This window comes from Bos javanicus, chromosome 15, assembly GCF_032452875.1.
Source record: "Bos javanicus breed banteng chromosome 15, ARS-OSU_banteng_1.0, whole genome shotgun sequence".
Lineage (NCBI taxonomy): Eukaryota > Metazoa > Chordata > Mammalia > Artiodactyla > Bovidae > Bos > Bos javanicus.
Genome location: NC_083882.1, coordinates 41826689 through 41854403, shown reverse-complemented (window position 1 = coordinate 41854403; position 27715 = coordinate 41826689). Strand labels below are relative to the sequence as shown.

General features: G+C 41.3%; 1 long non-coding RNA gene across 1 annotated transcript; it reads right to left on the bottom strand.

Annotated features, from left to right (window-relative positions):
• Window positions 1–27320, bottom strand: LOC133261941 (uncharacterized). The gene is made up of 3 exons (XR_009741177.1): window positions 26924–27320; window positions 3034–3121; window positions 1–785 (listed from the first exon to the last, which is right to left on the bottom strand). It is a non-coding gene; the product is annotated as an uncharacterized LOC133261941 (long non-coding RNA).
• Window positions 27321–27715: the final 395 nt, after the last annotated feature.

Sequence of the window (27715 nt, the reverse complement as noted above, 5' to 3'; positions counted from 1 at the left end):
GTTACATGTTGCTAATAGTGGGGAAGATGACACAATCAGATACCTTTCCTTTAAATGTCAGAGATAAGTACAAAGTGTCAAGGAGTCAAAAATGAAGGGCATATCTCAGCCTTCCTGGAGGAGATGAGGCTGAGCTAAGCCTTGAAGGATGAGCAAAAGCCAGATCCAAGTGGTGAGAGGAGCCCTCTTGGCTTATTCGCTGTGGTATTTCTAGCACCTAGCACATGGTAGACATTCAATCCAGTGCATTTATAAAAGAAATCTCAGCAGAGGAAATGTTGTAAGCACACACACACACACACACAAAACATGGGAAACTATAAATAAATCAGAATTACCAGAAGATTAATCCTTACCCTTTATGGGGTCACAAACCCCTTTGAAAAACTAGTGTGAATCATGGATCTACTCTACAGTAAATAAATATACACTCAAAAATTTATGGATAATTTTAGAAGATACAGATATTAAGAATCTCGGTTGTAGAAAAAAGAAAAGGAACAAAAAAGGAATCTCTGTGGTAGGGAATTGGGAGCATTGAGATTTTTAACAACATGCATTTGTTTTATTTTGTTTTGTTTTAAACTAGGAAATTACATAACTGAAGATTTACTTTGGATGCATCATGAGGTGTTGGAGAATTCTATGGACAGAGGAGTCTGGCAGGCTCTAGTCCACAGGGTCTCAAAGTGTCGCACATGACTTGAGCGACTATCACTCACTCACTCATTCATCGTGAAACGTAGGGTAGGGCTTCCCAGGTGGCTCAGTGGTAAAGAATCCACCTGCAATGCAGGAGACAAGGGTCATGTGGGTTTGATCCCTGGGTCAGGAAGATCCCCTGGAGAAGGAAAGGGCAACCCACTGCAGTGTTCTTGCCAGGGAGATCCCATGGACAGAGGAGCCTGGCGGGTTACAGTCCATGGGGTTGTAAAGAGTCGGAGATGACTGAACACGCACCCACTACCACATCACGAGAGATTGGGTTAGGGAGCAAGGAATCTGAGACCCAGGGAGGTGAGATTAAAAAAATATGTCCAGGGTCACTTGGAGCAGTGCGTCTCAAGCTTTAATATGCATACGAAGCACTAGAGTGCAATGGACTGAATCTTAGAGTCCCCTTAAAATTCCTGTGTTGAAATCTTAACCCCTCAGATGATGCTATTAGGTGAACTTCAGAGTTGCTTAGGCCTTGAGTGTGAAGCTCTCATGAATGGCGTTAGTGTTCCTTAGAGGAGGTTCTACAGAGCTCCCTAACCCCTTCTAGTGTGTCAGGATACAGCAAAAAGACAACTGTCTGCGAACCAGGAAGAAGGCTCCACCAGACAACAGATCTGCTAGGACCTCGATTTAGACTTCCCAGCCTCCAAATCTGTGATGATTTTCTGTTGTTTATAAGCCACTCAGTCTATGGCACTTTATTATAAACAGTCTGAATGGACTATGACACTATCATCTTTCTATTTAAAATTAAAAAAAATTTTTTTTCAAGTGGACCATTTTAAAAGTATTGAGTTTGTTACATCACTGCTTCTGTTTTCTGTTTTTGTTTTTTGAATGCAAGTTATGTGGGATCCTAGCTCCCTGATCAGGGATCAAACCTGTATCCCTGCATTGGAAGGTAAAGTCCTTAACCATTGGACTGCCAGGGAAGTCCCACTATGTACATTTTTAAAATGCAAATTCTGATTCAGTGGAGCTAGGATGGGACTTGAGATTCAGCACTTCTAACAAGTTCCCAGGTGACATTGCTGCTGCTGGTCCAGAGACCAGCATGTAGGCGAAAGTGGCCTGTCCTCGGCTCTGCAAGCCCGGAGTAGTGTAGTCGAAACCTCTCATCAGCAGTTGTGAAATTCAGATGCTCTGAAAACCAAAAGCACTTTCGTAATTTCTTTGGAGGCAAACTTGAACTCACGTGAGACTATGTATAATCCTATTTTGTATGAATATTCATGTTTTCATTCTAAAAATATCAATGTGTTTGATTATGGGAAGCTGCTTTAGACTCTGTTGGGGGTGTGATATTATATGAGGTACATGACCGTACTAGAATATAAAAATTCCAAATTTCGGGGAATGTAAATTGGCACAGCCACTATGGAAAACAGGGTGGAGGTTCTTTAAAAAGCTAAAAATAGAATTGCCATATGATCCAGCAATCCCATTCCTGCGTATGTATCTGGAGAGAACTCTAATTTGAAAAGATACATGCACCCCAATGTTCATAGCAGTGCTATTCACAACAGCCAAGACACAGAAGCAAGTTAAATGTCCATTGACAGATGAATGGATAAAGAAGACATGGAATATATATACGGTGGAATACTACTCAGCCGTAAAAAGACGAGATAATGCCGTTTGTAGTAACATGAATGGACCTAGAGAGTATCATACTAAGTGAAGTGTTAGACAGAGAAAGACAAATATCATGTTAGCACCTATATGTAGAATCTAAAATGATATAAATGAACTTATTTATGAAATAGAAGCAGACTCATAGACATAGAAAACAAATTTATGGTTACTAAAGGGGAAAGGGGGGCAGGGATAAATTAGGAGTTTGGGATTAACAAATGCAAAATACTCTATATAAAATAAACAACAACATCCTACTGTATAGCACAGGAAACTATATTCAACATGCTGTAACAAACCATAATGGAAAAGAATATGAAAAAGAATATATGTATGGATGTATAACTGATTTACTTTGCTATACACTGGAGGCTAACACTATACATAAACTATACTTCAATAAAAGCAAACCCCAGAAAGTTCCAAAAAGAAAAAAATATTCCAAATTCTGAAACATCTCTGACTTGGAGTTTGTGGCAATCTGAGGGATGCTTTCCCTACCCATTCACATAATCTTCCTTCTCCTGGGAATGGTTCTCCATTTCACAGAGCTGGGCCTAACCTGTCCTTCTTCTCCCAGCTCCCCCAACCAGTCACAGAGAATTTGATCAGGGTGGATACCTGACCCAGATTGGGCCAATTGGATTCGGTGTGTGGGAATTTAGAATTGGCACTCACCAGTGCTTGTCTCCTTTGGTTGCTGGCATTGAGGCAGGTGAGAGGTAGCCTTTTCCAGCTGCATGTCTGAGAAGCAGAAAAAGCTAACCTGTAGAGAGGAAAAAGTGAAGAAGGTGTGGGACAGGAACGAGGTCCGTGCTGCCTTGCAGCGTGAGAAAAAGGCGGGTAGCCTTGGGAATGTGAGATGCAGACGATGAGCAAGGGCGGCGGATTCGGTCCTCGGTGCTTTCTGGTTTCTGGTTCTAGTCCTAATTGCCCTTTCTGCCCTTGAGTTCTCTGATACCCCATTACCATCTTGTAGTAAATTCCTACTTGTGTTAATGCTACCTAAAGTGGGTTTCACTGAATTGCCTTAACTAAGACACTAACAGAATTATTTTTTAGTGCAGTAAAAAATTATTTTAGACTCTGAGAATGGACCTGCAAATCAAATTCCCAGGAGAAATTTGATTAATTAATTTCCATACAGACTGATTGCCAATGGGACCAGAATCCTCCGACTTACAGGTCAGCCTGTTCTCTCCCGGTGGGAAAATCTACATGGAAAGCCACATTATAATGAGAAGGCAGCTTGATGAGTGCAGACAGAGCCAGATAATTAGGGGATCTGAGCGGGCTGTCTGCACGCGAGGATGGTCGGAGGCACTTTCCCGGTAGGTCCAGGATGTGCTGAACCTGCCATGTGGTGTACATGAGTGTGTGTGCTAGGGCATGCTTGGAAAACAGACCAACTCACAGAAACCAGTTCACCCATAAGTCAGGTCAGCATATGAGCCATTAACCTAGAATGAGTATTTGTTAAAAAACATTTCATATGTGATGGAATGGTTTCCACAGCTTTCTGAGTATTTTCCCCCTAAGATGACTGGCAACTCTTTTATGTTGTACAGTTCTGTTCCATCTTTTTTCCTTTCCTTTTCCCTTTCTCTTCCCCTGCCTCCTTCCCTCCCTTCCTTTCTGCTTTTATCCCCATCTCTCCCTTCTTTCCTTTCTTTTCTACCCCTATTTAAGATCACCTCTATCCACTCCCTCCCACATCAACCTTGTCCCCATCATCTCCTAGAGCCTGAGACTGGAGATTGGGTCTTCAGGGGTGAGCTAGTGAAGACCAGGAATAATGTCCAATGGGGAAAATGGGTGGATGTTGAGAATGATGGGTGGGGATTTTGGAGGAGGAGCTGAAGGTCAAGAATCAGACCCTCCAGGTGACTTGAAACACCAAGATCAAAGCAGCAGGTACAGGACCCGATAACAAGAAGTCAAGCCAGGAGTCGAGGATGGGACGAGACACTGAACTGAAGGGAGAACAGGCTGAAAGCAAGTGAGGAGATAATAACAGTTGTTCTGTATTTCCATTGCTCATGAACTATCTTAGAGTCGTCTGTTTCTTTAAAATCATATTACGTATCTTTTGGAAAATTTTGTGCAATGTTGACTTTGCATAAATCTGGAGTTGCTCAACTAAGGGAGCGTTTTACTTATGATTCATCGTCTTGGTCCCTTTTTAAAAACTTCTCCTGCATGCTGTTTGTTGCCTGTTTCTCAGACATTTGTGTACTAGATTTCAGTATTAAGGAAATTACCCCAAATTCAATGTTTATTGCTCTGTAGTGAGACATTTCTGTGTTGATAGGGGGAGTGGAAAGATGAGACAAATTCATCAGAAATGTATTAAGCTCTACTGCAGTTTCTGACATCTAAATGATGAAGTAATATTACTGGACTACAAATATTACCCCACACATTATTTTAAAAGCTTTATGAAAAAAACTGATTTTTAACCAAGACAGTTTGTTTTCACCATAAACACGGTATATACCTGTATCTGTTTCCTGTTGCTGCTGTAAGTTATTACCATCAGTTAGTGGCTTACTTTCACTTTTCACTTTCCTGCTTTGGAGAAGGAAATGGCAACCCACTCCAGTGTTCTTGCCTGGAGAATCCCAGGGATGGCGGAGCCTGGTGGGTTGCCATCTCTGGGATCGCACAGAGTCGGACATGACTGAAGTGACTTAGCAGCAGCAGTGGCTTAAGATAATGCATATTTATTATCTTATAGTTCTAGAGGTCAGAAGTCCTAAAATCAAGGTGTAAGAAACTTCCCTGGGGGTCCAGTGGTTAGGACTCCACGCTCCCACTTCATGGAGCATGGGTACGATCCCTGGTTGGGGAACTAAGATCCTGCATGTCACGCAGCATGGCCAAAAAAAGAATAATACTTAGAAATAAGTTTAACAATGTGCAAAACATAAAAATAAAATATAATCAAGGTAGGACTGTGTTTCTCCTGGAGGCTCTCAGACAAAATCTATTTCCTACCTTTTCCAGCTTCCAGAGGTGGCCTGCATTCTTTGGCTCATAGTTCCTCCCTCTGTCTCCAATGTCAGCAGTGAAAAATCTTCAAATCTCTCTGGCCTCAGCTGCTGCTACTGTTATCATATCTTTCTTTCTCTAACACTCCCGACTTCCTCTTATGTGATTATATTGGACCAGATAATCCAAGATAATCTCTCTCTTGAGATCCTTAATTTAATCACATCTACATTGTCCTTTTTACTGGGTAAAGTAACATGTTCACTGGCTCTGTGGATAAGGATATGGATATCTTTGGGGAGTCTACAATAATACTCATTTATCCTATTTGGCCTACCATAATAATCACTCATAGGTATTAATAAAATACAGTCATAAAAATAGAAAGAAAAATATAAATCATGGTTTGACTACTGAAAGGTAGACATAATGAACATTTGTTCCATCTTTTTAAAATGAACAGTTTTACATAGTTATGATTATACAATGTATATGTATGTATACAATTTGGAACTGCTCTTTCACAAAATATTATATCATAGTACATTTTCCATGTTAGTGTACAGCCTGACCACATAGCTTTATTGACTACATGGTATTCCATTGAATGAATATACCATATTTCACTTAAGCCTTTTCTTTTTATCATTCATAGTGGCTCTTATTAAATGGCAGGAATTCAGTATTGCCAAATACTGCATATTTGATTTCATTTAAGAAAATTGGTTAGTGAATTAAGAGAATAGCATACTTTGCCCAATATTGAATTCAGTTCTCTAACAGAGATCACTTTTAATCAAGTACAAAGTCTCATACAAAACATGATGATTAGAATATCAGCAACTGTAGATCCTGGAGAAGAGTGATCTGGGAAAAATCAAGGGACGGTGGTAATTTAGCAGGACCTCACAATAAGCAGGAGGAGTCATGGGTCTCTTTCATTGAACAATACACACATTTTAGAGCTTTCCTTTTTTTAGATTGAATATTTCATGTTGATTAGGTTCCTTTAGCTAGAAAGCCAAAGTACTATTTTCATTTCCTTCTTCCTCTCCTTTACTTTCCTTCCTCCTCCAAAGAGGATGGATGAACACAAGTTCACCTCATGCTTATTAACCTCCCACATCTGGACACACCACCCCGTGTCCACACAAAGAGAAAACCTCCTGCATGATTCCTGAACAGCTTCACCAGTGTTGTAACAGCTACTCTGTGTCCCTCTAGACTTCACTGAGGACCTGCCAGTCAACCCACCATGTGACAACACAGAAGAGACTCAGTGTTTCTCCAAGGCAAGCTGTTTTTTTTTTTTTTTTGGTATGAGATAGAAATATTGTTTCATTTCTCTTTCAGTAGAATTAAGTTGTGACTCTGATGGTTTTTGTTTCATTTAGAGACAGTTCCCTTTGTTGTGATAATGTAGATGAGAGTCTTATTACCAACTCATGATTCCTCAGTCCACAAGATACTAAAATTTTTAGCATCCATTACACTTTGTAGAGTACAGATTTCTCTCTCCTGCAGCAACATTTCTTCTAGGAAAAGAATTGTGCAATTTCCAGCCTAAATGGACTTGGAGTTCCATCCTCCAGGCACAGGTCTTGCCTTTCATCCTGAGTATGTGTGTGCTGATCTTGCTGGGTTCCCTGGACTCCACACTGCTCCTCATCAGGTTTTCTACTGTCACCCAATGAACCAAAGACTGTGCATCTATGTGATCTTACCCTCATAGCGTCTTCTCTTCTGTACTTGCAGGTGGCCCTTTCAGGATGTGAAAGTGGTATGTATTCTAGAATCATTCCCTTTGGGAGAAAAAACTTTGTAGATGAGAAAGTTGGGGCTTTCTCGCTGGTTTTAGTGTAGAGGCCAAACTGATTCCAAATTCCTGCTGGGAATGAGTATAGGGGCCCTGGTGATAGAAAGTAATTTACAAGAGATCAATGTGGATGATTACTGTAGTTCCAGGAAGAAGCTGTATTATGGTTAATAGTGTAGGTTTGTGTCCATGGGACTGGGTGTGTTTTTATGTATAATGAATAGTGTGATTCTTTGTGTGTTTGAATTTTTGGGTTGTGTTTTCCAAAATATCTGTCACCCTAAACGTCACTGTTAGTGGTGTCAGCCCCAAAATATTTCCCATCACAATGTACCATGAATGTTTATGTGTATAAAAAGAAAACAAAGTATATACATTCACTGTATCCATTGATTTTATACCAAGTGAACATCCTTTTCCCAGGAAGACAAACCCCATCACTACTGAGGAAGATGTTTACAGGATTCTTTTTAATTTTTATTAAAATTTTTATTGGCTGTTCTTGGCCTTCATTGCTGCCCAGGCTTCTTTCTACTTGCGGAGAGTGAGGGCAAGTCTCTAGTTGTGGTGCGCAGGCCTCTCGCTTTAGTGGCTTCTTTGTTGCAGAGCATGGCTTCCAGGGCTCTTGGGCTTCCATAGTTCGGCACGTGGGCTCAGTGGTACATGGTTTAGTTGCTCCACAGCATGTGGAATCTTTCCAGACCAGGGGTTGAACTCCTATCTCCTGCATTGTCAGGTAGATTCTTAACCACTGAGCCACCATAGAAGTCCTATAAGATTCTTTTTTTTTTTTTGAATGTTTCAGAACTTTAACTTATTTGGAAATGACCTAGCTATTCAATACACTGTTGTCACTTAGTTTAGCACAAGGATAGAAACTCAGGTAACCAAAACACCTGGAGAAACGATTGTAAGTTCAGTTCAGTTCAGTTGCTCAGTCGTGTCTGACTCTCTGGGACCCCGTGGACTGCAGGACGCCAGGCTTCTGTGTCCATCACCAACTCCAGGGGCTTGCTCAAGCTCATGTCCATCGAGTCAGTGATGCCATCCAACCATCTTATCCTCTGTCGTCCCCTTCTCCTCTGCCTTCAATCAAGACTATTATAGGCAGATATTTTAGAGCATAATTATTGTTAATAGTTTATCTAAAAGCTCATATCACATTTACATTTTTTAGTTTTGTTGTTGTTGTTTAGAGGTACTTTCTTGTTGACAAGCTTGTGACAGATATAACAATATAGCAATTTTTAACTTAGAATAAACCTAGGCACTATGAACACTTTTTTTTAGTAGCTATTATTATTTTTTTATTTTATTTTTTAAAATTTTATTTTATTTTAAAATTTTAAAATATTGTATTAGTTTTGCCAAATATCGAAATGAATCCGCCACAGGTATACATGTGTTCCCCATCCTGAACCCTCCTCCCTCCTCCCTCCCCATACCCTCCCTCTGGGTCGTCCCAGTGCACCAGCCCCAAGCATCCAGTATCATGCATGGAACCTGGACTGGTGACTCGTTTCATACATGATATTATACATGTTTCAATGCCATTCTCCCAAATCTTCCCACCCTCTCCCTCTCCCACAGAATCCATAAGACTGTTCTATGCGTCAGTGTCTCTTTTGCTATCTCGTACACAGGGTTATTATTACCATCTTTCTAAATTCCATATATATGCCTTAGTATACTGTATTGGTGTTTTTCTTTCTGGCTTACTTCACTCTGTATAATAGGCTCCAGTTAGTCTATGCCTTTTCTTATTGTTTTAATTTTAAGTTGTTTTTAATTTTTTAATATTATAAATATCTCTGTGACAAGTGTTTTTGCTTTAAAGATTTTTTGCTTATATTTTCCCTTAGGGATAGAGTCCAGACATGGACTTACTTTATCAAAGTCTTTTTACAGCAAATGTTTTTCCAAGAGTTTATATAAATTTTCAGAACCATCAAGATATATGTTAGTACCCGTTTTACTACATTCTCACCAGCACCAAATAAAACAGCAATCACAAAAATAACTTTGCCAATCAGGTAGGTAGAATAGATAATTTCTTTTTGTTTTAATTTGCATTCATTTGTTTACAAGCGAAAATGAACATTTTCTCATGGGATCATTTGCTAGTTATAGTTCTTTGATGAATTATTGATTCATGCCTTTTACATTTGGGAGTCAAAATAGTTTTTAACTTAATTTGTCTATCTAATAGCTATACATTTTAAAAGTTTATTTAGTATTTGTGATATTTGCTATAATATTTTCTCTTGTCTCTCATTTATATCTTTTATGTCTAGAAGTTTAAAATGTGTACATTGTCTAATCTATCCATCTTTTCTCCCCTCTTTTCCTTTGCTACTTTAAAAATCCTCCTGTTCCTGCAGCAACATGGATGGACCCTAGAAATTACCAGACTAAGTGAAGTAAGTCAGACAGAGAAAGACGAATATCATAGGCTATCACTTATATGTGGAATTTAAAAAGATACAAATGAACTTATTTACAAAATAGAAAGAGACTCACATACATAGAAAACAAACTTACAGTCATCAAAGGGGAAAGGTGGGGGAGGGTAAATTAGGAGTATAGGATTAACAGATACATACTACTAAATATAAAAGAGATAAAAAATAAGGACCTACTGTATAGCACAAAGAACTATACTCAATACTTTGTAACAACCTATAAGGGAAAAGAATCTGAAAAAGAATATTGAAATATGTGTAAACTGAATGTGCTATATAACAAACTGACATGATATTGTAAATCAAATATACTTCAATTAAAAAAAAGAAAACTAGACTAGATTATTCTAAGAGACTGGCAAGGGCCAGTCAGGTCGACCTCTAATTTTTAAAATTAATTAATTAATTTTGCTCCTGCCTGGGCTTTTCTCTAGTCGCGGTGAGCTGGGGCTACTCTTAGTTGCAATGTGTGGGCTTCTCGTTGTGGTGGCTTCTCTTGTCGCAGAGCACTGGCTCCAGGCCTGCAGGCTTCAGTGATTGTGGACATGGGCTCAGTAGTTGCAGCTCCTGGGCTCTAGAGCACAGGCTCAATAGTTGTAGTACATGGGCTTAGTTGCTGTGCGGCATGTGGGATCCTTCTGATCAACTCTTGTCTCCTGCACTGACAGACAGATTCTTTACCACTGAGCCACCAAGGAAGCCCCAGGTCAACCTCTAATTTGAGCCTAAACGCCAGTCTATAAATTGGTGGCCTGACTCTATACGTGAAGGAAGGAAAGTAAAATGTGTCCTGGGTTGAGCATCTGAAAACAGAGTCAAGCCTTCCTTTAAATATTGGGTTATTTTTTTGTAATTAAAAAAAAAAATTCTATTGGAGTATTGTTTCTTTATGACAATATGTTAGTTTCTGCTGTACAGCAAAGTGAATCAGTTTCTATCTACACAAATCCCCTCTTTTTTTAGTAAATATTGTTATTTTTATATCAGTGAATTAAAATATACTTTTATTATGTTTAAAATCCTCCTGTCCCAATGGTTAACTGTGTAGTACATTTAATATTCTTCTTGTTTTTCTTATGGTTTTTAAAAGTGTTTCCTTAATCCATCTGGAATTTATGTTGGCATGAAATCTATGGAGAGGATCTCACTACTTGCTAAATGTTACCCACAGGAGGGGCCTGATTTGCACTTTCTGAGCTCTTTGCACTGAGCCATCTACCTTTTCTCTGTTCACTGAAAAGAAAGGAGAGTGGTAACGGAATTGGTGTGAAATTCTACATTGGTTTTCCTAGTGATAGGGAATAACCTCCCTGTTTTCTGAATGTGTTGAATTTTCTTCAAATATTCTCACCTTCTGATTAGTATTTAAGCTTAAAAATGAGACAAGAAGCTTTAGATAAACTATCTGAAATATATTGAAAGTACTCAAAAATGGGAAAATAGAAAAAAAAAGTCAGTCTTTTAAAAAAGCACTGGAAACCATTCTATCAGACATGAAATATTGTAAATTTAAATTCTAGATGAGTTAGTTTAGGTAATTTAACCAAGAACTGACACTCTTTCCTCTGGACAATAATTAGACCAGCACCATCCACTGGAAATAAAATGTGGGCCATGTGTGGAGTTTAAAGTTTTCTAGCCCAACAATATTAGAAAAGTAAAATGTAGCAGGTGAAATTAATCTAAATAATGTATTTTATCTAACCCAATATATCTGAAATGTCATTTCAACACATAGTCTATGTTAAAATTCTTGAGACAGCTTATGTTCTTTTTTCCCCATACTAAGTCTTTGAAGTCCAGTGAATATGTTTCACTTACAGCACATCTCATGAATGTGGATTAACCTCATTCCAGATACTCAATAGCTGTGGGACTAGTAGCTGTCTTATTGGATAGAGCAGCTCTGGACACAGTGACACATTTTGGCTACTGGACTTTTTCCCTACACTCCATGCTGAACAATCTTTAAAAAATGTCTTTTCTCAGGGCTGAATATAGCTGATTAGCTTTTGGTATCATTGGATTATCAGCTGCTCTGGAGGCTAGGTGGTAAAGCATCTGTCTGCCAATGCAGGAGACACTGGTTCGATCCCTGAGTTGGGAAGATTCCTTGAAGAAAGAAATGGCAATCCACTCCAGTGTTCTTGCCTGGAAAATCCTGTGGACAGAGGAGCTTGGTGAGCTACAGTCCATTGGGTTGGAAAAGAGCCAGATACGACGTAGTGACTAAACAACAATCCTTTTATTACACCCACTTTAAACATAACTCTTCTCACATACAGATGACCAATAAGAACATGAAAAGATATTCATCATTGTTAACTATTAGAGAAATACAAATCAAAACTATGATGAGGTACCACCTCACACCAATCAGAACAGTCATCATGATAAAGTCTACGAATAACATGCTGGAGAATGTGTGGAGGAAAGAGAATCCTTCTATACTGTTGCTGCTGCTGCTGCTGCTAAGTCACTTCAGTCGTGTCCAACTCTGTGCGACCCCATAGATGGCAGCCCACCAGGCTCCCCCGTCCCTGGGATTCTCCAGGCAAGAACACTGGAGTGGGTTGCCACTTCCTTCTCCAATGCGTGAAAGTGAAAAGCGAACTCGAAGTCTCTCAGTCGTGTCTGACTCTTAGCGACCCCATGGACTGCAGCCCACCAGGCTCTTCCGTCCATGGGATTTTCCGGGCAAGAGTACTGGAGTGGGGTGCCATTGCCTTCTCCACCTGTACTGTAGATGGAAATGTAAACTGATGTAGCAACTATGGAAAACAGTACAGAGGTGCCTCAAAAATTTAAAAATAGAGTTGCCATATGATTGAGCAATTCCACTCCTGGGCATATATCTGGAAAAAAAAAACATAATCCAAAAAGATATGTACACTCCTATGTTCTTGGAAGCACTATTTACAATAGCCAAGACTTGGAAACAGCCTAAATGTCCAGATTGACAAATGAATGTTAAAGAGCTGCAGATGGTGACTGTGGCCATGAAATTAAAAGACACTTGCTCCTTGGAAGAAAAGCTGTGACAAACCTAGATAGCATATTAAAAAGCAGAGACATTACTTTGCCAACAAAGGTCTGTAGAGTCAAAAATATGGTTTTTCCTGTAGTCATGTATGGTTGTGAAATTTGGACCATAAAGAAGACTGAGCACCTAAGAATTGATGCTTTTTGAATTGTGGTGTTGGAGAAGATTCTTGAGAGTCCCTTGGACAGCAAGGAGATCAAACCAGTCAATCCTAAAGGAAATAAATCCTGAATATTCATTGGAAGGACTGATGCTGAAGCTGAAGCTCCAATACTTCGGCCACCTGAAGTGGAGAGCCAACTCATTAGAGAAGACCCTGATGCTGGGTTGAAGGCAGGAGGAGAAGGGAGCAAAAGAGGATGAGATGGTTGGATGGCATCACCGACTCAATGGACCTGAGTTTGAGCAAGCTCTAGGAGATGGTGAAGGGAAGGGAAGCCTGGTATGCTGCAGTCCATGGGGTTGCAAATTGTTAGACATGACTGAGCGACTGAACAACAACAATATATATGTGTGTATATATATTCACACACAACAGAATACCACTTAGCCATAAAAAGTATGAAATAATGCCCTTTGTAGCAACATGGATGGACGTAGAGATTATCATACTAAGTGAAGTAAGTCAGAGAGAAAGACAAATACCATATGATATCAGGCAATTCAGGCTGATAGAGATCCAATCTTGTGTCTAGAATCACCTCATCTGGTAGAAGCAGACCTAGGAAATCATGCTCTGGCTCTTGAAGCTTCCACCTCACTAGATACAAGGCACTTTGGGTCACATTTAATTTCCCAAAACAAACTACAAGAACACATGCAAGTTCCAAGGGGATAGAGAAGTACAAACCCATCATACACCGAGCAGGAGAACCGGGTTATCTGTGAGCTTCCCTAATGCCTGGCACATCTTGGAGAAAAGGAGCCACGACCAGTACATACTATTATTCTAATGTCACAGATAAAAAAAACCCCTGAGAGTTAAAGAAATAGCTCATGGTCACTAGCAAGTAAGTGGTGGTGCTGAGGTTGTGGTTTAGGTTCTTATGACTTAAAACACATGCTCTTTGTACCACATTAGTCTCCTAGGATCACCTGCAACATTTCCAAAAAGAAGCCCAGGTTTTGGGGCATCTCTCTCCTTGGAGTCATACCTGGAGCTGTTTTCATGCTCCTTGCTATCTGAATTGGCACATCAAACATGTCCCTGCTCCGAGTCCTTCATAGGCTTTCCTGCTTCACTTCTGACAAACTCTGCTCAGAGTCAGTTCTGTGCATCCACAGTTCTGCCAAAGTGCCCACTGTGGTGTCTTCTTCCTAAGGCATGCGCTTTGGCCCATCATTTGTATATATAGCAGTATCACTGCTTTATGGATGTTTTCTTGCAAATATCCTCTGGTCATATTTCAATTCAAAAGAAATTTGAAGAACATTGTTTTGCACGACCTTGGAGGTCTTGATAATTTACAAATAGCTTGTCTGTCTATTTTGTTTCTTGACAATAATGTTCTAGGGGAAGGAAACTAAAATTTCTTGGGAACTCATTGGGTATCAGGAACTGTTCTAAGCATTTTCATAAACTTTTATTCTCATTTATTCTTCATAACAACATTCTGAGAAAGGGGTTATTATTCAGAAGTATAACTCCTGAATCAAAACTAAACTTTAATCAAAGAAGATGATTAATGTAAAAGAGAAAAAAACATTTGGTCTCAGATATCTGAATAGGAATAATAACACTTTCTTTATCCCTTAATTACTCTCATGGGGAGTTTTTCACCCTTTGCAGTATATTTATAATTTCTAAAGGGTGTGTTTGACCATCCCTGTAGAATTGGAAATGAATATTTGGAAATTGATTGAGAGTGTATCATTTAGGACTCTCTTGATTGCAAATAAAAAAAACTCAACTTATCCTTGCTTAAGCAATAAAAAGGGAATTTATTGGCTTATGCAACTAATAAGTTCAAGGATAGACAGATCTTTGGGTATAGTTTGATCCAGAGGCTTAATACTAGAACCAAATCTCACTCTATTTATTGGTACTGGTTGTCCCTATACTGGGTTTATCTTCAGACTCTAAGCAGTGGAAAAGAAGGTTTTGAGCAGCCTTTTGTCCTGCATTTAAGTTCAGTAGAAAATCCCATGGACGGAGGACCCTGGTAGGCTGCAGTCCATGGGGTTGCTAGGGTCGGACACGACTGAGCGACTTCACTTTCACTTTTCACTTTCATGCATTGGAGAAGGAAATGGCAACCCACTCCAGTGTTCTTGCCTGGAGGATCCCAGGGACGGGAGGCCTGGTGGGCTGCCGTCTATGGGGTCGCACAGAGTCGGACACGACTGAAGTGACACAGCAGCAGCAGCAGCAGAAAAGAGTATGTGTTTCTCTCTCAGAAGTCCCTCAAAAGGTTTGTTGTATTTCACTGACTGTGTTTAGGTCAAAGTTTATCCTGTAAGCAATTAGTATGGGCCAGGGACTATGATGCTATAATTGATCAGGCCCGAGTTCATGCCCATCCCTGGAATTAGGGATTAGTCACCTTGCCCTTTGTACAGGGACTTCATGAGCGTGAGGGTGGGTTCCAGAGAGGAAAATAGGGGCACAGAAAAGAAAGTTATACGCATGCTGCATAGTGAAAACAACTGATGCCCAGGACAAACAGTACTTTAAAATCATCCACTCCCTTTTTGACCCCTTAGAATAGTCTACAGTATAAAAAGCGTTTTGTGTTACATTGAGCTTAACTCACAAGTTTACTTCAAGGATAAAGACAAGTGTCCTTTAGAAGATAAACATTTATCCAATAATCACTATGAAACATGAAAACTATATTTTCTTTCAGCTGTCAGAAAGCTTAAAGCTTTATTAGTATTCAATGACAGAGACTTTCTTTTTCCAAATTCTTACTACAATTGTTTATCTTATCAATTTTATTTTTAATCCAACACCTTTCTCTTATACCATGCTAGGATGATTCAGTGCTGAAAGCACATACAAATCAAGTTCTCAACGCAGCAAATATCTTCTAATTCTTTCAACATTTTGTTTGCTTCTATCAAACTTAAAAAAGAAAAAGTAGTTTGGTATCCACTCTAAGTCCAGTTAACCCTTTGTCTGATTCTTTACACTTGAGTAGGACCCATCTTCCATTAGGGGCATTGTAGTCCAGAGGGATCAGGCCTGGGCTTGTCCTGAAGATCCCAGATGAGCCCTCAAGATGATACCTTATGGTGTACGATATCAGATTTGTGATCTCCAAAGATTTAGCTTCGGGACCAGAGACCAGGCTTGATCACTTCAGACCTTCGGTGAAGCAGAGTTTTATTAAAGTATAAAAAAGGACAGAGAAAGCTTCTGACATAGACATCAGCAGGGGGACCGAGAGTGCCCCCTATCTCATATTTTTAAAAAATAACTTCTCTCTTTACTTTAAAAATACATTCTTGCAGAAAAATTGAAGAATATAGGGAAAAAACCTGGATAATAATTTTTCTTTTTTTCCTTGTGTTTATGACATAAAGTTCTTTCATGTGCAAAATTGGGATAATACCATGCATACTATGTAAAAATTTTAATTTAGCAATATATTGTATTTTGTCGTATTTTTAGATGTTATTGTACATAATTTTTGGAGAAGGAAATGGTGATCCACTTTAGTATTCTTGCCTGGAAAATTCCATGGATAGAGGAGCTTGGTTGTCTACAGTGCATGGACTCACAAAGAGTTGGGCACAAGTTAGCATACATACATGATTTTAAATGATTGCTTAGTATTCCCCAATAGATGTATCACAATTTACTTACAAATGTGTCCCAGCATTTTTTCCATATTACATAAATATCAGTTCAGTTCAGTTCAGTGGCTCGGTTGTGTCCGACTCTGCGACCCCATGGACTGCAGCATGCCAGGCTTCCCGACTCCCGGAACTTGTTCAAATTCATGTCCATCGAGTTGGTGATGCCATCCAACCATCTCATCCTCTGTCGTCCCCTTCTCCTGGCTTCAGTCTTTCCCAGTATCAGGGTCTTTTCCAGTAAGTCAGTTCTTTGCATCAGGTGGCCAAAGCATTGGAGCTTCAGCTTCATCATAAATATAGCAAAGGACACCTGCTGTGTACAGCTGCAGTTAATTCCTTAGGATAAATTTTAGAAGTGGATGTGTTCCCCAGGAAAGCTGTACCACCACATACATTTTCATAAGCAATTTTTTTCATAGCCGGCAGAAAAGTAAAAGAAATATCAGTATTTTGTTGCTACTTTGTACAGGAACCCTATTCTGTGCAGTTGTATACATTTAGTAATTTCCTGGGAAAGGTCTCCTGATTGACAGTTGAATTGTCCTTGAAAAGTCATTTGGCAGTTTTGATTTTCCATCTGCTTTCTCATTCAGTGGGCAAAGGGCATGTTTTCCTTGGATGACTATTCCTTTCCTGATTTGGAATCATATGAGGCCATTAATGCTTTATGACCAACATTTAGAGGGAGCAACCTACAAAGACTGGGAAAATTCTCAGGATGCAAGTCGAAGCAGACTTCCTGGAGGCGGCAAGTCTTGAGTGGGGAACTGAATTTCGGTAGAATCAAGTAAGCCAAAGAGGAGTATATTGTATCACTTTGTGGGGACAAAGGCCATCTGGAGCACTTTGCCATAAATCAGCATAATATAAAACCACAGGTACACAAAAGGAATAAAATGCAAAACTTAAGCTATTTTCCCATTAGTGAACATAATGCTTTTTTGACCAACAGTTTACCCTCCTAAGAGGCCTCTTTTCAGAGTGTGGCCAGTATCAGCAATGTACCTTCTATGGGCTAGGCTGACCTACATTCTTTTTATTAAGGAATGAGATGACTATTTTAGGACATCAAGAACTGGAGACTAGAGAAAGGAATATTCTTTGTTTACTTTATTCTCTATGAAAAGCATTGCCGAGCAGCATTCAGATGTGACCTGTGTTGGTTTGCATCTTTTTACCCAGAATGGGGTTGTTCCGGCAGTTTTTGTATTCTAGGACTTCCCTGGCTGGAATGGCCCACCTGGTCTTAGGGAGTGAAGACAGAAGTCATTTGCTGGCAGCTCTTGCCCGAGTCCTCTGAACACTATCAGGCTATTACGTGATGGTACTATTTACCACCCCTGGGGAACAAACTGGAGTGTTCCTCTGTTTGATGTAGGCAGCCTCAGAGGGGAGGCTTTCTCTACCTTTAAGAAGAATATTTAAAGGAGAAGTGAATATAATTTTTGGACACAGAGAAATTATTGCAGCAATCTTGTACCCATTTCAAGTTCCACTGGTTACAAGAAGCATAGTCTTCTGAAAGTATGCCCACTGACTTGGTGTGATGGTTTCCCATGAGAAGGAAGACATTATCATTAACTACATGAGGAGTGTTAGCAGGTGTTGGGTCCATCAAGCAGAACTTGTTCAGGACCTTCCAGCCCTCTTATGTCAGGTTAAGCTGGTAACTGAAGAAACACCAACTACTTTCACTTGAATTGGAAGCGCTCCAAAAATATTGCTCCTGGTGAGTCATGCAAGGGTGTAGTCAAAGAGCAATTCCAGACAGGTGGGAAGGAGAGGCTTTCGGTCACTGTGCGGTTTGAGGTTCCCCTGGGATAAATAGCTAGCCTGGGATCAACAGCAGTGGCACTTGGCCTTGCCCTCAGGACTCTGTGGGATCTGGGTCTCAAGAGTCAACAAGGTCCAGTCCTAAAGTTCCCCGTAAAGATGGCTCCTGGAGGGAAAAGTGGACATTCGTGGGCTGCAGACTGAGCAGTCTCCAAAATAAGTCTGTGTTTGTCTTTGAGGTCCTCTTGCTAAGGAGAGGACTGCTGTGCTCTTTATTCCTGCCACAGCACCTGGCCCACAGTAGTTACCAACATCTGCTGGAGGGATGAATGGATGCATGAGTGAGGCTAGGCTAGGGGCAGTCCTAGCCATCCTGCTTGTCTGGTCTTCATGCATATGTGTGCAGCGCTTTCCTTCAGCAATGAAGGATGATGTGACAGAGGCTGCTATAGAGTACAGAGGCTATGAGCGTAGGATTTGGGTCCTAATCCTAACTCTGTCCCTGGTTTGCTATGTGACCTCAGACTAGTTACTTGATTGTTGACTTCCATTTCCTCACATAGAAAATTGATATAATAAAGTATTCCTCATTTGGCTCACGAGAGTAAAATAAGATAATGCCCATCAAACAGTCAGCTAAGTCCCTGGTACACAAGAAGTGCTCAGTGGGCCCATCTGGAATTCTTTGCATTTGCAGATGCAATGCTTATAGACCTGGAGAGTTAGCCTGGCGGGTGGGGGAGATGGCACATGTCACTGTTTCTAGAGGGGATGACATGGTGGGTTCTGGACCCTGTGGTGTCAGCCAGTCTAGAGCAGGGCACTCAGGATTATCATCATGTGTGTAGACCACAAATCATGAGTGAAAGGCTCTGAGGCCATATGTATGGGGATGAGGCCAGGGTTAGACTTGATGGAGTCACACCGAGCCAGAAGCAAATCTGCTTGATTCCCTGGATAAGAGTTATAACTGATTTCATAGGAGATGAAGAGCAAAAGGGAGCTATAGCTGGATTTAGCTCGGGCCTCAGCTTTGGGCTTCCCTGATAGCTCAGTTGGTAAAGAGTCCACCTGCAATGCAGGAGACCCTGGTTTTATTCCTGGGTTGGGAAGATCCCCTGGAGAAAGGATAGGCTACCCACTTCAGTATTCTTGGGCTTCCCTGGTGGCTCAGCTGGTAAAGAAGCCGCCCGCAATGCAGGAGACTTGGATTCAATCCCTGAGTTGGGAAGATCCCCTAGAGAAGGGAAAGGCTACCCACTCCAGTGGAGAATTCCGTGGACTGTATAGTCCCTGGGGTCACAAAGAGTCGGTCATGACTGAACAACTTTCACTTTCAGCTTTGATGGGGCTTCCTCATGAATCGAGACATGTGTCTGCTCATGGATGGCCCCTCCCTGTCCAGCATTTTTATAGGGCCATGATGACTGTTAAACTTGATTCCAGCAAGATGCACCACTGGGTAAATTTTATTGTGAGATCTCCACGCCAGGAACTTCTACAATCTGTCACTTGAGAGAGCCCCAGAACACTGATATAAGAGCCAAGCTCTGCCCTGTCAGGGTGATGGTTGTGTCTGTGAAATTTTAATTGCTTAGGCGTGAGTGATGGTGCTGTGAGTGATTGCTGAGTTACGCCATTGGTAATCAGTCATTCAGCCAACAAACACCATTTTCCTTCCTTGCTTTCCTCCTCGGTGAAACTGTAGCAATGAAAGACCACTTATTTGGACTCACAATATGCCAGGAGCATGGCATGATTCTATGCAGACTTTTTCCTCCTGCTTGCGTCCATACACAGAAGTGACTCTACGTATGAATCCCAGGAGGGTTGGTGACTCTTTACTATTCCCAGACCTACCTTTTAAAGCAGTGAGGTTACTCAAAACTCCAGCATAGAGGCTGGATTTAAATGCCAAGCAGGAACACTTGAGAGAAGATGTGTATTATAGCAAGTGTTTAGCATCTTTGTGCATGAACGATTCTATCAGAAAATGGAATAATTAAAACCACCCACTGTAGCTTAGAGGAGCTCCACCCACTTAGTGGAGCTCATGCAAATAAATACACTTTGAGATCAAATCCCAATGTCCCTGTGTATGGGGTACAAGTCTCTTGGAGTTTCTCTTTCTCCAAGGAGTCAGAATGACATGGTGAATGCTGAGTTTTGAATTAGAGATTGGGATATTGGGGTTCAAAATTCTGGCTCTGTCACCTACCTGCCAAGGGACTCTGTGAGGAGTACTGTTTCCTTGTCTGTAGAACAAGGGGCAGTCCCTAGGATGACTCTAAGTTCTAACATTCTAGGAAATGGAGTTAGTTTGCAGAGTCTTAGGAAAAGGAGTACATCAAGACTGTATATTGTCACCCTGCTTATTTAACTTATATACAGAGTACATCATGAGAAACGCTGGGCTGGAAGAAGCACAAGCTGGAATCAAGATTGCCGGGAGAAATGTCAATAACCTCAGATATGCAGATGACACCACCCTTATGGCAGAAAGTGAAGAGGAACTAAAAAGCCTCTTGATGAAAGTGAAAGAGAAGAGTGAAAAAGTTGGCTTAAAGCTCAACATTCAGAAAACTAAGATCATGGCATCTGGTCCCATCACTTCATGGGAAATAGATGGGGAAACAGTGGAAACAGTGTCAGACTTTATTTTTGGGGGTTCCAAAATCACTGCAGATGGTGATTGCAGCCATGAAATTAAAAGACACTTACTCCTTGGAAGGAAAGTTATGACCAACCTAGATAGCATATTCAAAAGCAGAGACATGACTTTGCCAACAAAGGTCCATCTAGTCAAGGCTATGGTTTTTCCAGTGGTCATGTTTGGATGTTGACTGTCCAACCAGTCCATTCTAAAGGAGATCAGTCCTGTGTGTTCTTTGGAAGGAATGATGCTAAAGCTGAAACTCCAGTACTTTGGCCACCTCATGTGAAGAGTTGACTCATTGGAAAAGACTCTGATGCTGGGAGGGATTGGGGGCAGGAGAAGGGGATGACAGAGGATGAGATGGCTGGATGGCATCACTGACTCGATGGACGTGAGTCTGAGTGAACTCCGGGAGTTGGTAATGGACAGGGAGCCCTGGCATGCTGGGATTCATGGGGTCGCAAAGAGTCAGACACGACTGAGTGACTGAACTGAACTGAACTGCACAGTCTTTTAAAAATATGGAAACAATGTAACAACTGTTCAAATTAGAGTATTTTTGGTAACTCTGGGGGTGGTGGTCACAGACATTTGGCACTGGATAGTAAAATCTCACTTTTACTTCACTTTCATGCATTGGAGAAGGAAATGGCAACCCACTCCAGTGTTCTTGCCTGGAGAATCCCAGGGATGGGGGAGCCTGGTGGGTTGCCATCTATGGGGTCGCACAGAGTCGGACGCGACTAAAGCGACTTATAAGCAGCAGCAGCAGCAGTAAAATCTCAGAGATACAGAACTCAACTCAAGTGCAAAGTCCCTAAAACCACTCAGTTGTCAGGAGTTTTTAATGTGAAATTCTTTGATGGACAATTTCATGATATTGGTAGATAATGACTTTGATTAAACTAATGCTCTTTGGAATTTGTTTGCAAACTCTAGTCTTATTGTTATTTTTCATTACTATTAGTAGGAGAAAAGAATAGTGTCAACTATGCATTCAGTGTTTACTGAATGCTGGTGATATACTAAGCACTTTGTATACTGTGTTAACCATTACCTCACTCAGTTCAGTTCAGTCGCTCAGTTGTATCCGACTCTTTGCGATCCCATGAATCGCAGCCAATACCTCTATTATTGCCCCCATTTTACAGATGAAAAAACTACAGCTCAGAGAGGTTTAGAAGATTTTTCAAGGTCCTATCATTAGTAAATAGATATACTAAGGATTTGAATCTGGCTCATTCTGACTTCAAATTCACACTGTTTTTTTCTGGCTAGAAAGCTAGAGTTTTGTAACACATATGAACAGCATCATTATAATCCACACACATTTGCAAACTGTCAGCTGTGGGCAGAAGGCAGGGGAGGAGAAATCAGATTTAGTCCTTGCCTTTATAGTCGTCAAATTTAGAAGATGGAGCGTGTCTGTAAATGATACAACAGTATAAAGCAATAAGTGGTGTTGATTGTTAAAAATGGAAGGGCTCAGAGGTAGGAAAAATCCCTGAGGGTTCTGAAAAAGCTTTATTGACAAACGGGGACTTCATTTGGATCCTAAAGAATGAAAAGATTTGGAGAAGGCAGGGAGAAGAAGAAAAATAATGGAGGCAGGGGGAAGGGTAAGAGCAAAGCCCTAGAGATGGGAGTGTGCTTGGTGTGTTCTAAGAACACTGGGAGGCATGGTTGCCTGACAGTAGCATAAGCTTTGGGGAGCAAGAAGGAAGCTGGGTCACCAGCTAAGGACTCAGTCTCCTCTGTGAAGAGAGTTCCCTTAAGCAGGTGCACATGTACTGGCTATGTCTTCTTTGTAAAACAAGAAATGAATAACTTCTACAGAGATAATAAATTGTTTCTTCTACACAAAAATGCTGACTCAGATAGTTTAAGAAACTCTGCTAATAAACAAGCAGCCACTTAGAGGATATTTGTAAATCTCATCAAAGACTCACATGTGCTTGGCCATACTAATGAAGAAAATTAATAAGCTGTCTTCCATACTGCTCATGTTAAATGGTTACACATTTATGAACAAGAATTGGAAGCAAACAGAATGACTGAAAAAGCTGTGTTAGGATGGTGGCTTTATGAGTGATTTTCTTTTCCTCTTTAAACTTGACTTTAAAATTACTGCTAAATGCTAATTGCTTTTTTTTTTTTAATGAGCTCAGTCATGTTAGGATCCTAAGGAAATTTCTGAATTGAAAATTACGTTTTTTGCAAATTTTAGTGGCCAGAAATTTAGATTTTAAAAGTTCATTAAATGGTCTGGAAGGATTAATATTGTTAAAATGGGCATACCACCCAAAGCAATATACAGATTTAATGCTACCCCTATCAAAATATCCATGACAATTTTCACAGAACTCAAACCAATAAATAATCCTAAAATTTGTATGGACCCACAGAAGACCCTGAATAGCCAAAAAAATCTTGAGAAAAAAGAACAAAGCTGGACATATCACACACTCCCTGACTTCAGATTATGCTAACAAAACTACAGTCATCAAAACATTATGGTACGGGCACAAACAAGACACAGAGATCAACGGGACAGAACAGAGAGCCCATAGAGAAATCTACACGCTTAGGGTCAATTAATCTTTGACAAAAGAGGAGAGATTATACAAAGGAGAAAAGACTGTCTCTTAAATAAGTGGTGCTGGGAAATCTAGACAGCTATATGTAATGGAGTGAAATGAGAACATTTTCTCACACCATATACAAAAATAAATTCAAAATGAATTAAAGATGTAAACATAAGAATGGACATCATAAAATTCCTGTAAGACAATATGGGGCAGAACCTCTCTGACATAAATTGTAGCAACAACTCTTTTGGATCTGTTTCCTAAGGCAAAGGAAGCAAAAATAAAAATAAACAAGTGTGACTTGATTAAACTTAAAAGCTTTAGCACAGCAGAGCAAATCATCAACAAAATAAAGACAACCTACTGCTTGGGAGAAAACATTTGCAAATAAAGTAACTGATAAGGAGTTAATTTCCAAAATATAGAAACAGTTTATACAACTCAATATCAAAAAACCAAACAACCCAATTTAAAAATGAGCAGAAGACCTGATAGACATTTTTTGAAAGAAGATATACAGATGGCCAATAGCCACATGAAAAGATGCTCAACGCCACTAATCCCCAGAGAAATATAACTCAAAACCAGAATTAGATATCACTTCACATTGGTCAGAAGGAGCTATCATGAAAAAAGTATACAAATACCAAGTGTTAGCAAGGTTGTAGAGAAAAAGGAACATTTGTATACTGTTGGTGGAAATGTAAATTGCTACAGCCACTACGGAAAACAGCATGGACGTTCTTTAAAAACCTAAAAATAGAACTGTCGTATGATCCAGCAATTCACTGCTGGGTATTTATCTGAAGAAAACAAAAATACTAATTTGAAAAGACACATCACCCTAATGTTCATAGCAGCATGATATACAGCAGCAAAAATGCGAAAGCAACCTAAGTGTCCATCAACAGATGAACGAATAAAGATGTGCTGTACATATACAATGGAATACTACTCAGCCATAAAAAGAAATTCTGCCCATAGGGGATTATGCTGAAAGACATACTGGATGTTATCACTTACATGTGGAGTCTAAAAAACAGAGAATGAATATAACATAACAAAAACAGACTCACAGAAAATAAACTGGTGGCTATCAATAGGGAGGGGAAGAGGAGAGGGGTTAGGTAAGGGTAGGGGATTAAAAGGTGCAAACTACTGTATATACAATAAATAAGCTACCAGGATATATTGTACTACTCAGGGAAAACAATCACTATTTTATAATAACTTTAAATAGAGTATAATTTACAAAAATACGAAACCACTGTGTTGTACACCTGAAACTAATATAATATTGTAAATCAACTATACTTAAATTTTAAAAAGTGCTTGCTACATTTATAGGTACTTAGTAAACAAATGTTGTTGGAGTTTGAATAGCTTGGGAAAAAATTCATTAGAGAAAAAATTTGCAAGAAATCAAAGGAGATTGGACACAGCATTTGTTGGTCTGCGTTGCCCTTGTGTTCTTTGGCTGCCAGGGGAGCTCCTATTCACCTTTCAAACACCCAGCAGGCTTCACCTTCTCTGTGAAGCCTTCGTACCCACTCTGTCCACTTATACCCCAACCCCCCTCACCTCTCTATTTGTCCTTAGTGTTTTATATCAGAAGGGAGCAGTACTTTGGGGTCAGTTAGGCAGCTTTGCTATTTGTTAGCTGTGCAGTTAAGTTATCTAACTGAGCCTCAGTTTCCTCATCTGCAAAATGGAGATGAAACCTTTTGTGCAGATGAGGATTGAAATAAGATACCATAAAATGCTTTTGCCAATTTACAGCATTTGGTCATTGCTCATAACGTGCTCAATGTTTCCTTTCCTAATTATCCATTTTTATGAGTTCATTTATCACATTGTATTTGCCGTTTAGTTGTTTTTCTCTCTCACCAGCCCATATAGGGCAGGGACAACCGTTCTGCTTATCTCTGGCACCCAGTACCTGGCACACACTGGGCTCTAAATTAAATGTTTACTGAAGACGGGAATGGAGTGAGCTGCCTGGAGATCTGGGGTAGGGGCTCCTTGAGCTCTCCTCTTCCCCTGCAGCCCTAGCTTTATGCTTACTGGCTAAGCCCCCAGAGGACCCCACTATCACCCATGAGCCTGTTTGGAGTCTTCTGACAGCTTCTGCCCTGGAAACAAAGGCTTCTGCAGGCATCTGGTGAGGGCAGAACAGTCCTGAACTCCCTGCAGCTCCTGGCCTTCTCGGATGGCCCAGCCCCTGTGGAGCCAGTTAGGCCCTATAGGCCCGGGGAGGGCCTAAGGCTGTGGCTCAAAGTGCTGGAGTTGACGGCAGAGCTGGTAGGGTGGCTGCACTCCATATGGAGGCCCCTTGGCTTCTCAGTTGGGTGGCCTCCAAGCAGGGACCGGCCCCTTTGGCTCTGCTCCAGGATTTCTGCAGTTTGTCTGAAGGCAGCAGAGGGGGCCAGTGGAGGCCCCCGGGCCTACACTGGCAGGACCTGAGGCCCAGCCTGAGGAATAAGATCCTCCTACCACTGCAGGGAGCTGGGGAGACAGAGCTGCTGGGCAGGTCGGGGAGAACAGTCCCCAGCAACCTGAGGAGGCAGCCCTCAGGAGGGAGGTGGGGCAGGATTTGGTGGGAGAAGCCTTTAATGAGGACTCAGAGGAGAAAGAAGCCTAAGGGATACAAGCGGGGAGGCTGGCGGGAAGGGCCCAGAGGCCCCCAGGCCCTGAGGCTCTGACGCAGAGAGGAGGGAACCAGGGCAGCCAACTGACCTCCTTCCGGGAGTTGGGGAGAGGCCAGAGAGGAAGTGATGCTGGGTTCCGGGAGGGAGAGCGACAGTGAAGGCTGGGGAGAAGAAGAAGAAGGGAAGAAGTGGGGAGAAGAGAGGAGAGAGAAAGGCAGAGAGACAGAGACAGAGAGAGAAACAGAAAGACAGGGAAACAGAGAGAGACCAGCAGACACACACATGCACGCACGCACGCACAGCACACACAAATCAACAGAAAGAGAGCTAGCTGCAGAGAGGGAGTGAGGTGGGGAAGGGAGAGAAGGAAAGAGGCAGGAAAACCTAGAGAGAAGTCGGAGGAGGATAAAGGGGGAAGGGAGAGGGAAGAATGCTGGGAGGGGAGCAGAAAGGCAGGTGGGGTGAAGAGACCGAGCCAGAGCGGGAGGGGAGGCAGCTGCGAGGCAGAGGCTTGGCAGGCAGCCCTGAGGAGGAGGAGGAGGAGACTTTGAGGAGGCCTGTCTGCAGTTGAGACAGAGAGCACTCCCTCTCTGCTAAGTCACTTTAGTCGTGTCCGACTCTGTGCCACCCCATAGACAGCAGCCCACCAGGCTCCCCCGTCCCCAGGATTCTCCAGGCAAGAACACTGGAGTGGGTTGCCATTGCCTTCTCCAATGCATGAAAGAAAAAAGTGAAAGTGAAGTCGCTCAGTCGTGCCTGACCCTCAGTGACCCCATGGACTGCAGCTTACCAGGCTCCTCGGTCCATGGGATTTTCCAGGCAAGAGTACTGGAGCGGGGGGCCATTGCCTTCTCTGCTCCCTCTCTGGTATTGCCAAATAAAAAGACTCAGCAGTCCAGGAAGTCATGTTCCTTGGTCTGCGGAGTCACTTGGTCAACAACAGGGCGGATTATGCCCTGATTGCTGAGTACTTCCTGGAGGTGGCAGTGGGAGCGGGCAGATTCATTGCCTGGGTGCTGGCTGAGGGTCACAGATGGAAGGAGGCGGTGTTTGTTTATTCTTTTATTTGCTCGACAAACATTTACTGAGCAACTGTGCTGGGCACTGCCCCAGGCTCTAGGGCTTCAGAGACACAGCCTCAGCCACATCTTGTGAGCAGTCTAGTGGGGGATACAGATGAAGCACAAGCCCCAGCAGTACAACCAGGGTCCAGTTACTTAACTGCTCTGTGCCTCAGTTTCCTCATCTGGAAAATGGGGTTTATTAGGAGACCTATTCTATAGGGTTGTTTTGAGGATTGAATGAAATCATCTATGTAAAGAACTAACTTGGTGCCTGGCACAAGATTATACTCTGAAATCTGAAAGGGTTTACCTATCAGTATATATATATTTTTAAAAATTTTATTTATTTATTTCATTTTTGGCTGTGCTGAGTCTTCATTGCTGCCCTTGGGCTTTCTCTAGTTGTGCTGGGTTGGGGGCTATTCTCTGGTTGCAGTGTGGAGGCTTCTCACTGCAGTGGTTTCCTTTGTTACGGAGCTTGGGTTCTAGGCACGCAGGCTTCAGTAGTTGTGGCTCAC